We start from the raw sequence: 14,669 nt of genomic DNA, 5'->3' as shown, positions 1-14,669 counted from the left end.
TCCCTCATACATATAATCCATATCAACTCCACTATCTAAAGTGTTATAAGTGAGAATGAATATAATGGGAAGTGGAACAACACTAAAATGTCTGGAATATCCTGCAGTAGAACCCAGAACCATGTGTATGGCAGTCTTACACTTACACCTTTTGCCACAAATGTTGAAATAACACTTGTTTATTTTTCAGTTCATTGCTATAAAAATGAAAATAGGTTTCACACCCTGTACTAGAACCCTGGACCATCTGTACTCCAACCCTACACTTACAACTGCTGCCATAGGACTAATTACTTGAAATTTCCTACTTTCCTAATCATTCTTAAGGTCTCTATGTTAACCACCTTACAACACCACTTAGTGGGTTTGCGCAGTGCCCAAAAGAATTAATAGAATGTATCCGGTTTCAATTATTGGCTGTCTGAGTCCTGTCTGCAGGTTTTTGGTGGCTGCAGCTCTGCAGGGGAACCTTGCTAACAGCTGTCTAACAACACACAATGCCGCTAAACCACTTGCACAATATAATAAAGAAATTTCAACAATGTATTGTTTTAGTCCTTTTACAGACACCATATTTGCAGGTGTTCTGCAGGTGCTCTGTCTGTTTCCTTGGTGGCCCACTAGTCCAGTTTGCACACAGCCACACTTCATGCAAATAAGATAAGCACAGCCAAACCTGACATTCATTTTTCTCCATTTCCTGTGTTTGTGCTAAGTGGCAAATCGTGGAAACACTGCCCCCCTCCAAAAAAGTCTAACCTGACATACCCATGGATGTAGGGGAGCCTGCATTATTGTTGTGTTTCCTTCTCCCAACCAGGAATCATTCACAGTTGCAATCTATTAAAAACAAACACTGAAGAAGTGCCTGCACTATGTTTACATCTGTGACATGGAGCCTGTATTTGGTATTCAGCAATTCTGATTTCACACCTGATTTGCATCTTTCACCGTGCTGACTGCTCTGAATCTGCACCATAAAAAGGCAACAGTGTAGCTAAGGAAACTAAAGGTGAGGAGTCTTGTTTATGTGGAGAACACAGAAAAGAGGCTGTTACTTTGGGATATATCTGCACAGAGGATTACTGAACTTGAGAAGGTATGCTTGCATTTTGTCAGCTACGTACTGCATGTGATAGACTGTAATTAAGAAAAATCTGTATAATAGCTTAATATATGTTGTGACAACCGTGTCCTGGCCCAGAAATCAAGGAGTCTCAATCCTCACCACTAACACCAGGGAGGTTGTCTCATAGAAGACAAAAGGATAACTAATACACACAGTAATGTACAATTTCCCTTACATGCACACAGAGATCACAGTCAGTCTGGGGCTGGTTGCTCCCTTGCTCACCAGGTCCCCAATAAGACTCCCCACTGGCACAGCTATAGGGTCCAGGCCTCAGCCTAACTGGGCAGGCTAAAATCTCCAGTACCCTCTCTGTCCAACCAGTGCTTCATGTCCTTGCCAAGTAGCTGACACAGCACACACACACTTTGAGATAAGTATTCATACAACTTCACAGACACTCTTGGGAAAGGCTGACACAGATTCTTTAACTGTGCCCCTTTACCCAGACTATATGGTAGTAATTACTGCCACCACCCAGTTAATAATAATATCAGCTACTAAAAGGCTCTTAAAAGGGTGTCCAATTATTACTGTGCAATATTATTATCCAATGGTAGTATAACTAACAGTTAAGGTTTACTTTAGAGTAAACTATTACAATAACCTCTATAAATAAGTAATGTACTCTAGAGCTTACCTCTACACAAATCAGCCACAGGTAGAAGGTTTTAAACATATTTAATAATAAATAATTAAAACACAAGACAAAACTACTACACCACAGAGATATCTAAGAGTTCAGAGATCACATAGAAACATAAAATAATACAGTAGGACAGGTCTGATCTCAAAGAAAAATACCTAATTAATATTTACTAGCTTTAACTATTCCTACAAGAAATCACAATGCTAAAACTTACATGTGAGCATAAGGCAGAGTGCTGATAAGTTAGATGTCCAAAGTCAAAATGCGTTTTAGTCTCTTGTGAGAAATAGTATTTAAACATTACTAACAAACATGTTTGCTGGGTCCCTCCCCAAATTACATCATTTTTGACACTTAGGTTTTCCCAGGCAAACAAACTGCATTATTTAGCATTCTAACACCTGCACAGAAACTTACAACAATAGCAAGCATTTCACATATGAATTCTAGCAGAAACTAGAGCAATAAAGCACCTTCCACATCTAAATTCTGGTCATAAACTTTAGCCTTAAAACAATGGGCATGAAACCTTCATCCAGCCACAGTGGAGCTGAATTCTAACATGAAAGGGTCACAACATGCTTCACTGGGCCAGTAGAGTGCAATGTTGTCACATATTTTGCAGTTCCACATTTCACAGTATTACTTACACTCAAGAAACATGCCTGAATTTTACATTTATTATCAAGAAAACATGCCTGTATTTTACATTTATTTATAGATAGAATTGATAGAATTATGTATCAAATTCTATTTGACTAGGCTGGCAGCCTTCGCCCATCTCTCCCAAATTGTCACATCTCTTTCCCCTGGGGAACTCAAGCAAGTTTTTCAAGTGCCCCTTGAGAAACATCGCTTGAGAGTGTCAGGTCTATCTGGGTGTACCTCACCTCATTCCCTTTCTTGAGAGCCCATCTGCATTGGCATTGCTACTTCCACTGCGGTGCTGCACTGACATATCATATGCTTGCAACCCCAGACTCCATCTTAGCAATTTGGCATTTTGCTGACTGACACTGTTTAATCATGTTAGAGGGTTGTGATCTGTCATCACTGCAAGATTATGCTCAACAAGGATTTAAGGTTGAAAATAACTTTGCTACAAGTATGCAACATAAATAAGGAATAAGATAGATCTTGCTTAAATGTAGAAACAGAGTTTAGTAATATGTGATTAGCATCCATACTAATTGACTGTGGCTTAAAAAAATAAAAGAATAAGGAACTTGCTTATGAGTGTATTACACACACATCAAGAAAGCTGACTTCTTACAGACATGACAAGAATGTAATTTGCTTTCTTTAAAGAACTGACAACATGACATGTTTTTCTAAGAAAGTTTCAAAATATGCTTTTCTAATCCACAAGGCGTTTCCTTGAAGACAGTTTACTTATCAGCATTTGCACAAGAACAGATGTGTCAGCATTTGTGTCATCAAGGCAGTATATTTCCAAAACCAAGAGGGAGTGTTTAACTAAAAATGTATATAAAGTCTGTATTAAATCCAGTTATGTTAGGGGTATTGGTAGGGACACATTTGTCCTGAGGTAAATGTTATATCTCTCACATAATCTGTACTATATGAGAAGTAAATTAAAACATTTTCTGAAGCTGTAACAGAAGTACATGTGGTTTATTATAAAAGTTATTGGTTACTGCTCTTAAAGACAGGTGCTGCAAAGTATATTCTCTCATCAGTGTATATTCTGCAAGTTTCTGTATGCAACAGACTGTGAATTCAACTATAACCAGACTTTGATTTCAGCAGAATCCAGCCAACAAGATTCATTTTTCAATGGTGAGCCTACCTGCATTCAAACACAGAGGGAAGGATGAGCCCTGCAGAGGGTCACTTCAGTCAAATTGCAGTAACTAATATTTGTACGTATGTGTAAATCCTAACCAGTAGTATTCCAGTTTATTCAGCTTGCAGCAGTAAAGTTTTTTTCAGACATCTGAATCCAGTAAGACTAGTTCAGGAATGTCGCAGTGCCATCAATTCTCCAAGAAAAGGTGGGTATCTACTTTAACAGCAGTTCACTGCCTGTTGTATTTCAACAGCTTCTCAAGTGACTCTGAAAAATTTCCAGCCATCTGCAACAACAGCCTGATCACCTGTTTTCTTGCTAACTGGTAAGACTTTTTTCTGTGTCACATTTTTAGTATGGATGCTATAAGACAGTTTGGATATTAGACAATTTGGATGTTATTAGACAGTATGGATATTTTCAGGCATAAGTAAAGAAAATGTAAACCAAGCTTTAGTAAATTGCAATGTTGGTATACACAGCACATTAGTAAGTGTAAAACCTTATTAGGGTAGGTTGATAGTAAGGCATTATGCAAATGTATTACAATATTTGACTGGTATCTCAAAGAAAAACATGTGGAGTATGACAAATGTTTATTGTGTGATTCAACAAAAACTGCATTTTGTGTATTATGCCATAAAAAGTATTGCATGATATTGCTAACACAATAGACTGTAAAGACAGATCTGTTCATGATACAGAATTAGCTAAGGCTAAAGAGTTTCCATTATATTCAGATGTTGCACAGTTATGTCCTGTCACCACATGTAAAAGGTTTATTTCAGAGTTACAAGAGGAATCAAATCAGTTACTGACAGGACCTCTAGTACATTTTGTTACAAAAGAATGTAATAAACGTCTAAGAGACATTCACAATGAGTTCAGGAAGTTTAGACAAATTATGCAAACATTTTTCCAAAAGTGCATTTCAGATTCAGCAGAACAGGTTCCTGAGACATATTAGGCAGACCATGAGGAAACTCTTCAACAGCAGTTGCAAGATGAAGAAAATAGATTAGCTGAACTGACAAAGACTGACTTCCTACATACACTGGGAAAGAGCATAAAACTTCAGCTGATCTTCACAAAAGAGATATATTTTATAATATGCTTGTGTTTTGAAATTGGTTAAGCATATGTGGTAGAATGGTAAAATACAAATCATTCTTAAATGTTTAAACTTCCATTCAATTAAAGCAAGATATTTATCAGTACTACAGTAAAGTAGAGTGTATGACTGCCATTCTCATAGCATAGCATAGTCAAAAGGTAAACAAAACAGTTCTAGTGTATAAAAATGAAATAAAAATAGTTAATAAGAGTAAAGATTTAAAGTCACAACACTGACATACTTGTATAAAGATTTAAAGTCACAAGACTGACATGCATGCATTTTTTTTTCATACAATGCACAAGAATAACAGGCCGACAACAGCAATTATAAATAATGTAAATATAAACATGTGTTAGTTAAGCTAATATCTATTTGTTTTTTACATTTTTTTATAATTGTATAGTAACACCAAACAGTTAAAATTCTGAATTTTAAAAAGAAATAAAATCACGGATGGAATTAGTCAAATAGTCTTTGTAAAATTATGGCAGAGCAGTTAAATAAATAAAAACAATACGGAAATCAGAAGTTAAAAAATATGTAAGCTAATTGTAAAATAATGTTTAGTTTGCATAGTTATGCAAATCACAAATATAATACAAAGTGTTTTATAACTGCATTTTACTAACAGATGATTAAAGGAAAAATGCTAAAAGGGTTAACTGAAATGTGAGCTCAGACCTTCCTAGACTGGATGAATAGTTACAGGAAATGTTGAGCAGATAAGATAATAAACAAGACTGGTTGCCAGACAAGTGGCTTGAGTTTTTCTAAAAATCTATTGTTATTAAAACATAATTGTTAAAATGTTCACATGCAACATTATTTGGTAATTGTAATAAAATATCACAATTGTGCATATATGTCACTGATAAAAATAAAAAACTCAGTTACATCAAGTATAGCCAACAGATGGGTTATAGTATACATACAGTTCAAATAAAGTATACAGGAGGGTACAAAAAAACTACTAGTAGTAGACAGCAAAGGCAACAGAAAAGAAAACAGTCAAAAAATGATCAAATCAGACAAAGGTCTATAGTTTATTAACCTAATAAAGCAAATGTATAACCAAAGTGTTGGGCTGACATACATTATAAAGCAAATAAACAATACTGCAGTACTACAGGGGGAGGGGTACTTTTTCAGTTTTACACTGACTGTGTAAGCAGTATTGCAAAAGGGAATAAAATAAAGCTACAGGAAGAAATATCTCATTCCTTCTTGACAATACTCTTTCAGGGGGGAGGGAAAAACAGGTATTAGTGCATTAGAAATATTGGTAAACAGATTAAACCTGACAGGATAAGATATTTTACAAGTTGCTAATAGCTATCATTCTAGCTATTATTGTATTGTTTAGTATTAAATTGTATTTACAACCTGTTAAACTGTAAAGCTATACAAGAGGTGACTTAAAATTGCTTTATTAAAGATATACAAGAGAGAGTAAAGATATGTAAAAACTGAGCAAGAATGGTCACTATTTTTAATATGTATTTGGCAAGGCAATGTTGGTATGCAAAAAACATAGTTGCCTCTGGTGGCAATTCCACTAGATACTTCTAATGAAACATAAGAATTTTCCAAGATTTTGCTTGATGTTAATGTTACTAAATTTGTAGATTGGACTATGTACAAATGCAAAATAATCCAGTACAAATGAAATTAATGTCTACTAACAAATATGTGTGAAAAACCATGTTTTAAAAAAAATGGGTCCAGGATAGCTGCTAGATTGAAATGCATGAATAGCAAACAGTCTGTGTAAATACATACTGTACAGAATACATTGTTTTTGTTTGTGTCTTTCGGCTTTTTCCCAGTTAGGGGTCACCACAGCGGATCTCCGGTCTGCTAATGATTGGCAGTAGATTTTTACGTGCTGGCTTGCCGGGCCTAATGCACAAACTTCACCGAAGGAATGCCCATTCACGCATGTCGCCACACAGAAGACACTCTAACTGAGAATCGAACAGGCAACATCTAATTGTGAGGCGACAACGCTACTGCAGCACCACCACTGCAGTACAGGATACATTGTAATAAGTTCAAAAGTAATTTGTCAAGTTGTAATATTATCAATGATTTTAAGTTGGAATCTTATTGTTTACCCCAGTTAAAGGAAAATTAAATATTGTATTCATACATCTAATGGACTAATATGTATATAACATTATTTAGTATATACATCATGTTTTTTTTAAATCTTCAAGTATTAAATATACTGAAATAATTGCATTCAAATATTTATTATCTAAGCCCAGTTCAGTACTTTACCAAGAGCAGTTCAGAGACATGACCACAATGTTATGGTTAAAATGACAGTGAAACTGTATATTTTCAGCAGTGTATAAATGCTTGGAGTAGCACATAGTTTTTGCCTCTTATAGATATTAGTCTATCCCTAATCTTTTGATATAAAATAATCAATAAAAGTAAAGATTTAATTCAACAGGTGCAAAGAGTTAATAAAAGAGTACTAAGTCATAAATTAGATTCTGTGATTGCAAAATAATAAAGTAATCAAGTTAAAAAATAAAACTAAAGCAGACACAGCTCATAACTGATAAAATATTTTCACAGAATGGTCTGTAAAAGAAAAAGTCATCAAATACATTCAGTTTTAGTAGTTATACTTGATATCATTGTGTTAACTATGTAAAATTGCATTTTGACTTGTGTATCAAAAGAGGACTTAAGATTTTGTTTCTTAATGTGTTTTGTATATAATGTGATCAAAAATACATATCAGTATAAAGTGTTTTGAGTACATTAAAATAAAAAGAGGGAATTTTAAGATTATGCTCAACAAGGTTTTCATAGGTTCATAGGTTCATAGGTAGGTACTAGGCTATCGGCCCTGGGGCCTATACAAGCCCAGCCAAAAAGGTACCCTGGCTTTTGCCACCCAAGAAAATTATTTTCCTGTGCCACTGTCGAGCAGAGCCACAGAGGTGATCCCCGGGGTGAATTTCCTATTTCCCATCCAATCATCAAGATTTTTCTTGAAGAGTGCTAATGAGGAGCTTTATTTGATATAGATAGGTAATTTATTCCAGAGTATGGGAAGTCTCTGGGACAGAAATCTATCCCTCCGCCATGTTCTGTTTATTGTGGTGACATGGTTTAGGTCCCTAGAGCATGTAGCTCAGAGGGATTGGGATTTTTTTAAGTGGAGCATGTCCAACAGCTCTAGGTTTGACATAGCTTTGTATGTTAGGCAGAGATCACCTCTGAGTAGGCGATAGGCAACGGAGTTTTTTGAAATCATGAACATTTTGGTAACCTACTTCATAAGCATTTTGTTTTTTCTGGTGCAAGTGCACAAAGGAGTAATGAAGCATCTGTTAATAGGAAAATTGGACAACATAATTTTGAATCATTAAGAGACATGGTTTATACCTTCGAGAGGAAACTGTTTAAACTAAAAATGTGTCAAATGGAAGTGTATTTAAATGAATATATTAAAAGAGAAATAGTTCCACAGGGATTGAGAGTTTTTAAATTTCCCTATGGAATATATTATGATGCTGGTATTGTAAAGATATATACTGACATGTTTAACAAATGGGGTTTGGAATTATTAGATAATACTGTTTCCTTTTGTGAGGTTATGGAAACTAGGTTATGTGATGAAGTAAATGTATTAAATGAAAAAATTGTCACTGACTTGCTGTTTGAACAGTATGAAAAGCTGTATTATAAAGTTATCAGTAGGGTAGACCAAAAATGTGATGGTATCTTTAAGAAAAAAATCAAAAAGCTGGATAGAGATGTTAAACAGTATCAAGCCCACAAAGTATATCCTACTGAAAATTTAGTTTTCCAAGAAGGAGAAAGTGGAAAAGTTAAAAGTGATGGGAATAGTAGGGCAGCACACAATAATAATTGCAATTTTGAAATGGGCAGTGGGGAACTAGACCCTGAATATTCTGATGATTTTCAGGATTTTCCGCTTCCCAGGCACTCAAAGAGAATAGCAAATCACAGACAGGGTGTGTACAAAACTTACAACAGGACAATGCAGTAAAAACAGGAGCATGTCAAGTGAAAAGTCCATTAACTGAAATAGAATGTTTAGATAACATTCAATACAGTTATAATGGCTTTAACATATATAATTATTCTGACATTCCCATTACAACAGATCTTTTTTCTTTATTTTCAAAGGGCTTTAAATTTGTTCCAACTAAAATATCTGACATAGCTGGAGTAATGGTTGATTTGCAGTTATATTTAAGAAAATTAAATTTAAGCATCTTGTTTTCAGGGAAGTCCCCTAATATCGTGTTAAAAGATACTCTTAAAAGAAGTAGCACCTTTAATCCTCCTTTGCATCCCTTGGTTGCTGCTTATGAAAAGTTAGTAAAAGATGATTTATACAAGGTTTGGGGAGAAAAAAGAAAATTGTTCAACAACTTAACTTTCAATGAGAAAAGTTTGTTGAACAATTTGAAGGAAGACAAGGGTATAAGAATCATGACTCCAGACAAGGGTGGGGGTGTTGTTTTATACAGGTTGGAAGACTATATTAATGACATGCAAAGTATTTTATTTATAACAGACAACTACTCTTCATGTTCCAAAAATGAGATAAACATTTCATACAGCAGAATAGATAGTTATCTTTATGAATATTTAATGGCTAAGAGAATTTCCAGTGATGACTATGATTTTCTGCTTAGTAAATATCCAAAAATTCCGGTGATTTTTGGAATACCTAAGGTGCACAAAAGTTTAAAGAAACCACCATTCAATCCTATTGTAGCAGCTGCTGGTTCGAAAACCCATAACATGGCAGTTTATGTGGATAAGAAACTAAAGCATATTATGAATAAATTTCCCCATTTATTAAAGGATTCATGGAATTTTTTAGAGCATATCAGTAAGGACTTATGGTCAGTGGATACTTCCTTCCTCACTATAGATGTGCAGGAACTTTTTTCCTGTATTCCAAAAAATGAAGGCTTGTGTCTATTTGAGGAGGTGCTTTTCAAATATTCTTCTTTGACTACTGATGAAAATTTGCTTATATGTGAGCTGATGAGCATCATATTGGAGAATAATTATATATTCTTTGAAGAAGAATATTTCCAGCAGCTTAAGGGAGTGGCTATGGGCGTAGCCTGTGCCCCACTATATGCTAACCTTGTCCTTTTGGGCTGGGAATACAAGTATGTTTTTCAAAATGAGTTGTTTTCTACTAATGTGACCTACTATGGCAGATTTTTGGATGATATTTTTATTTTATGGAAAGGAAGTAAAGAAAAAATAATAGAATTTGTTCAATATTTAAATTCAACTACAGATTATTTGAGGTTTACATATCAGTTTGATGAACAGGAAATTAATTTTCTAGATACTAAGATTATTAAAGACCATAATGGTTTTATCTCCAAAATCTACCGTAAAAACACATTTTGTAACAATTACTTGCATTATACTAGCCATCACCCTATTTATCAGAAAAAAAGTATCATAAAAGGCCAAGCCATAAGAATTGCTAGGATGACAACTGTGAGGGATAATGTCATAGCAGAATTTAGAAATTTGAGGGACATGTTTCTAGATAGAGGATACCCAAGTGACTTTATTGAGCCCATACTGAAGGATGTTTTAGATAAATGGGGTAATATTTATGTACCTTTATTAGGCACTGGTGGGGGCAGCATACAGCAAAAATCTATAGAGACATCATTGCAGTCTGCGCCCAATTTTCAGCAAGTATGTGTAGTGCAGTATAATCCTTTATATTCCCAGATCAAAGGAATCTTGACAAGAAATTGGAACATTTTCAGAACTAATACTGATGTTTTTCATACCCTGGGTGATAAACCAATTTTTTCTACCAAGGTGGGGTTCAATCTTAAGTCTTTATTAGAGACAGGTAGTGGTTGTAGTACTAAACATGATAAAAGATATGGAAGTAGACCATGTGGGAGGTGTTCTTATTGTTCATATATATTGCAAGACACTTCTATCTCCTTTGATAATAAAAACAAAAGTCATGTTTTCTTAAAAAGTGGTAGTTGTTATTCTAACAAACTAGTTTATATAGCCATCTGCAGCACCTGTTCCTCCTTCTATGTAGGCAAAACAGAGAGAGTGTTTAAAACTAGAATATATGAGCATCTCTATGATATCAAAAATAAAAAAGATACTAATGCTTTATATAAGCATAGCATTACATGTGATGGTTATTTATGCTTCAAGTTTGGCATTCTTGAATTTATAACTGTTGAAACAAGGGGTGGGGATTGGCAAAATGTATTATATAAGAAAGAGTTAATGTGGCAGTTAAGATTAGCTGCTGATTATTCACCTGGGCTCAATGAGCATATTACTATAATGCCAATTCTCAAAGAGAAGGCAAATCAAATCTAGCAATGTTTATAATATTTGTTATAACCAAGTGTTAAAGTGGTAATATTTTGGTACTATTTTGGTACTAATTTTTACTATTTTAAGGTTATGTCATGTGGACATGGTCATTTATGATGAAATTATTTATTTTATCTAAATTGTGACTTGTTTGTAGCTTCAGTATGTCCTTTTCCCATAAATGGAATTGGTTGGTTTAGAACCAATGGCAGACCAGCAACTTGTATTTAAATGTATAATTCACAATGGTAGTTTGTTCTGAAGAAGTCATTCTTATTGATGAAAGCGCTTAACTTGTTTGTTTTATTATTTTTATATTAAATCAAGACTGTGGACTCGCAACGCTGTGCTCTTTTATTTTTCTTGGTTTGGTGGGAGCACTTGTAGTACCAACTTGTCTTACATTGATATAGATAGGTAGTTTATTCCAGAGTATGGGAAGTCTCTGGGACAGAAATCTATCCCTCCGGCATGTTCTGTTTATTGTGGTGACAAGGTTTAGGTCCCTAGAGCATGTAACTCAGAGGGATTGGGATTTCTTTAAGTGGAGCATGTCCAACAGCTCTAGGTTTGACATAGCTTTGTATGTTAGGCAGAGATCACCTCTGAGTAGGCGATAGGCAACGGAGTTTTTTGAGACGGTCTGCATAGGGCATCTGTTTGAGGCCCATAATCCTTTTTGTGAGGTATTTCTGTGGCCTTTCCAGTTGTTGTAGATGTCTTGTGAGGTACATACCAAAAGGGGCATTGTACTCTATAATGGGTCTAATGAGTGATAGGTAGAGGGGAACAATGACCTCTTTTTTTCTGGATGAGAAACCTTTTGTTATGAGGTGTGCCACATAGAAGGATTTCCTGACTACTGTGGCAATGTGATTATCAAAGGAGAGACTACTGTCCACCTGTGTCCCAAGGTCTCTTATCACACTTTCGGTGTTAAGTACACTACCACCTATGTTGTAGTTAATAGGTACAGAGTTTTTACCAAAGGGGATGACAATGCACTTTTTGGCATTGAGCTTGAGGCCATGGCTTTGACACCAGGCATCTGTCTCAGTGAGTCCCTTTTGTAGGATGTCCACATTGTTAGGAGTTTTGATTATGGCTCCTAGTTTGCAGTCATCTGCGAACTTCATTAGCCAAAGACCTTCTGTGTTAGCCTGTACTTCAGAGAAGTAGATACCAAACAGGAGAGGACCCAGGACTGAACCCTGTGGTACTCCACTTGTCACTGGTCTGAAGTCGGATTTGGAGTCTGCTACTTTCAACTTTTAAGGTTGAAAGTAACTTTGCTACAAATATGCAACATAAATAAGGAATAAGATAAAGCTTGCTTAAATGTAGAAACAGAGTTTAGTAATATGTGATTAGCATCCATACTAAATGACTGTGACTTAAAAAAATAAGGAACTTACTTATGAGTGTATTACACACACACATCAAGAAAGCTGACTTCTTACAGACATGACAAGAATGTAATTTGCTTTCTTTAAAGAACTGACAACAGGACATGTTTTTCTAAGAAAGTTTAAAAATATGCTTTTCTAATCCACAAGGCGTTTCCTTGAAGACAGTTTACTTATCATAATTTGTACAAGAACAGATGTGTCAGCATTTGTGTCATCAAGGCAGTATATTTCCAAAACCAAGAGGGAGTGTTTAATTAAAAATGTATATCAAGTCTGTATTAAATCCAGTTATGTTAGGGGTATTGGTAGGGACACATTTGTCCTGAGGTAAATGTTATATCTCTCACATCATCTGTACTATATGAGAAGTAAAGCAGAACATTTTCTGAAGCTGTAACAGAAGTACGTGTGGTTTATTATAAAAGTTATTGGTTACTGCTCTTAAAGACAGGTGCTGCAAAGTATATTCTCTCATCAGTGTATATTCTGCAAGTTTCTGTATGCAACAGACTGTGAATGCAACTATAACCAGACTTTGATTTCAGCAGAATCCAGCCAGAAAAACCGAGTGTCTTAAGAAGACTTCAAATCCATCACAGTAAGCATCAGAGTAACAGCACAATGCATTAGCACAATAAAATAAATTTTTCAATCACAGCAAATTTTCTTCCATATAGATAAGGCTGAAGTTTTTGTAGTGCATACACTATGGCTAGACATTCCTTTTCTACCACTAAATAGCATTCCTTCCTGGGTTGGAGCCTATGACTGAGATAAACCACTGGGTGGTCTTCTTCCTCTGAAGAAATCTGGCTAAGTACAGCCCCTACCCCATAGTTTGAAGCATCCACCTGCACAACAAATAATTTGCTATAGTCTGGACTGGCTAACACAGGGGTCCTCCCAAAGCTTCCTTAATCTTCTGAAATGCCTGCTCACATGCTGGGGTCCATGCTACCTTATTTGGCTTGTTCTTCCTTGTCAGGTCTGTAAGGGGAGCAGCAATGGTACTATAATTGGGAACAAATTCTCTGTAGTACCCTGCTGTCCCTAAGAATGCCCTCACCTGCTTTGTGGTAGCAGTTGCAGGCCATGCCTGAATAGCTTCCACTTTGGCAGGTTCTGGCCTTATCTTACCACTCCCCACTCTATGTCCTAGGTAGGAAACCTCTGCCATACCCACTTGACATTTGCTCGGCTTAATGGTCAACCCTGCCCTCTGTAGTCTGTCCAGCACCTCCCTGACATGCTGAAGGTGCTCTTGTCAGAAATGGCTGTAGATAGCAATATTATCCATGTAAGCAAGGGCAAACCCTCCTGCTCCTGCTAAGATATTATCTACCAGCCTCTGGAAAGTTGCTGGGGCATTCTTCATCCCAAAGAGCATCTTTGTGAACTCATACAAGTAAAAAGGAGTCACAAAGGCTGACTTCTCTCTAGCACTGGGAGTCAAGGGCACCTGCCAGTAACCCTTGGTAAGATCAATGGTTGTAAGATACTTAGCCCCACCCAGCTGCTCTAGGGCCCCATCTGTCCTAGGCATGGGGTAAGCATCTGCCTCTGTGTGACTATTTAATTTCCTGTAATCCACACAGAACATGGTGCTGCCATCCTTCTTTGGCACCAGTACCACTGGTGAGCCCCCGGGACTGCTGGACTCTTGAATCACCCGTAGTTCCAACATCTTCTGTACCTCTTCCCTCAGAGTCTGTTTGACTCTATCAGGCACCCTATAAGGGGCCTGCCTGATAGGCCTTTGGGGTTTTATATCCACCTGGTGCTGTACCAGGTGGGTGCTCCCTGGTTTCCCGGTGAACATGCCCCCAAACTCCTGCAACACTGCTCAGATTTCTCGATCCTGGGTAGAAGATAGCTGTTGGGATATTGCTACCCCTTCCACTGAGGTGTCAGCCCGAGCTTCACTGAGGAGATTTTAGTCGCCAGATCAGACTCCTCCTGCAATCAACTGCAAATGCTCAGCACAAGGGCCTCCCTATCATGATAAGGTTTCATCATGTTAACATGGCACAATTTGTACCCCTGCTGTCTGCCTAGCACTTCCATCACGTAGTTAACATCAAATACCTTTCTTACCACCTTGTAGGGTCCCTCCTAAGCTGCTTGCAACTTGTTGTATCTGGCAGGAATGAGAACCATCACCTGCTGCCCTA

Source organism: Protopterus annectens, chromosome 6.part1, assembly GCF_019279795.1.
Source record: "Protopterus annectens isolate FY-2018-M chromosome 6.part1, PAN1.0, whole genome shotgun sequence".
NCBI classification, from domain to species: domain Eukaryota; kingdom Metazoa; phylum Chordata; order Ceratodontiformes; family Protopteridae; genus Protopterus; species Protopterus annectens.
This window is presented reverse-complemented; position numbering follows the sequence as displayed.